General features: G+C 48.9%; 1 long non-coding RNA gene across 1 annotated transcript in view; it reads left to right on the plus strand.

Annotated features, from left to right (window-relative positions):
- Positions 1–265: 265 nt before the first annotated feature.
- The window catches only part of LOC109379129 (uncharacterized), a 9,093-nt gene continuing 7,180 nt past the window's right edge, over positions 266–2,178 (plus strand). Inside the window, exon 1 of the long non-coding RNA XR_002123115.1 lies at positions 266–354. This is a non-coding gene — a long non-coding RNA (uncharacterized LOC109379129). The remainder of the gene's footprint in view (positions 355–2,178) is intronic.

The following is a 2,178-nucleotide window of genomic DNA, read 5'->3' on the forward strand; positions in this document are numbered from 1 at the left end:
GGTTAGGTAGCAAACAGTTCTTGGACTGGCTGCCGCTCACAGACCACACTTGGAGTAGCACTAATATAGACAGATGAGTCCTTAAAGGGTCTGAGAGAGATTAGCATGAGGGTAAGAAGACCTAAGAGAGGCCTCACTGAAGATGAAAGATTTTGCTTAAGTCGGTGACGTCTGCTCATGAGCACCTGATCTTTGTGTGTCTAGTTGCAAACCATTTGGAGACACAGCCCTAATTTTCTGTTTCTTCTTTCCCAGAGACTCCAGGTGTGACTGTGACCCAGCTGGCATCTCGGGGCCCTGTGACACGGGCCGCTGTGTCTGCAAGCCAGCTGTCACCGGAGAGCGCTGCGATAGGTGTGTAAACTGTGACCGTCCACACACGGCAGGGAAAGCCCCGGGGCAACGAGCATGAGAAGCCTCCTCAGAGCAGTTATGGAAAAGGGACATTGAACAAATGTTGATGACCTCCTTCCTGCCTTCTGTCCTCAAGAACTAAGCTTTTTTTTAAAAAAAAAGAAGAATACAGCTGAGCCCCCAGATCTCACTGGGCTCCATGCTTTTGCTGTGGCCACTCTGTTTACACTACGGTAGAGGCACATGGCCCCCATGAGTCCCCTCCCGGGGGCTCCGATACAAAGCGGTGAGCAGTAAGGAGGTCACATGACCCAGCTTGCTCCCAGGAGAGGTCTGACCTAATTTAACATGTTAGGAAAATTCTAGTAAGAGTGAACAGTGCAGCGTATGGCTACATTTAACCATCACGTGCAGCAAAGGAACCCGCCAGGGATGGCATGGTGGTTGCAAGCACACACACGAATGGGGGAAGGTGTAAGTGCCCTTTGGGCCCCATGCCATGTTGGGGCAGGTGGCCCAGTGGGGAGAGATCCACCCTCAGCTGTGGCCGCAGGACGTTCCTTCAGTACAAACTGCTCAGACTGAAAACTCCGCCCTGCCCTGAGATTGTTATGAGCACAGAGCTGTGAGCTTGGCCCCAGAGGTAGAGGCTGCCTCCTCATTTCCTTACAAGCAATAAAGCAGCTCTTTGGCATCCTGCCAGCCACTTACACCTGGGCACAGGACGTGCCACACACATACTGAGCTTGGGCTTTCGGGGGGTTCTTTGCTGCTGAGGTGGGGGTGGGGAAACATAGCTGAAGGGTTAAAAGACAAGTCACTTTTGGAAAACATTGTCAATGTCAAAATATCACGTAGACATAGAAAGCCANAGAACCTTCTGTCTTTCATCAACACTCAATCTGAGAGGACTCGATTACAAGGAAGAGCATGTCTGTAAATTAATCACAGGGCAAGGACTCTAGTACTCTAGACCAGGTGAGGTGCACAGGTCCTTCATTCCTCACGAGGGCGATGCTCCAAGGATGAGAATCTCTACCCCTCCAGGTTGATGGAGATATTTTGGGTTAAGAGGCCTTTCTGCACTCTTAAAAAGTCACTGACCCTTAAAAGATGGCTTTTGCCTGTCATCTTTGCCTGCTCACTTTCTCATGCCCACTCTTCGAGAAGGACGATAACGCTCATTCACAAACTTTCCTCCTTCTTGAGATCTCAAGGATTTGACAAACTTTGTTTACAAAGCAGTGGCGTACACACTACTTAGTGTTGAAACGAGGCAGAGGTATAAATGAAAATGCTTTCAGGAATAATGTCCATTTCTTTCCCTGAAGAAGACAGCCTTGGCCATCAGAACTGTCCATAGTGGGCACATGCATACTAGACGATGGGAGAGAATTGCTGGAAGTAGCAGGTGGTGGTTATTACTTATTATTTCTTGAGCTCCTATAGGGTGACAATTGCTTCCTAACCCTGTATAAATTATATATTTCCTCTTTTTCTTTCCTTGCCCCACCTTGTCGATTACAGGTTCTCTTAGTGCTCGATGTGACAACTCTGGACAGTGCAGCTGTAAACCAGGGGTGACAGGACACAGGTGTGACCGATGTCTGCCAGGATTCCACACACTCACTGATGCTGGGTGCACCCAAGACCAAAGGCTACAGTAAGCACCTCCACCCACCACTGCTGCCTCTGCCACGAGTAATGGCAATCATACGAACACTTATATTTCCTGAGCACCTACTGTGTGCCAAACACTGCTATGAGAACTTCATGTGGGTTATCTCATTTAACCCTCACAATAACCCTAAGAGGTTGGGATTA

This window comes from Hipposideros armiger, unplaced genomic scaffold (assembly GCF_001890085.2).
Source record: "Hipposideros armiger isolate ML-2016 unplaced genomic scaffold, ASM189008v1 scaffold_22, whole genome shotgun sequence".
Classification (NCBI taxonomy): domain Eukaryota; kingdom Metazoa; phylum Chordata; class Mammalia; order Chiroptera; family Hipposideridae; genus Hipposideros; species Hipposideros armiger.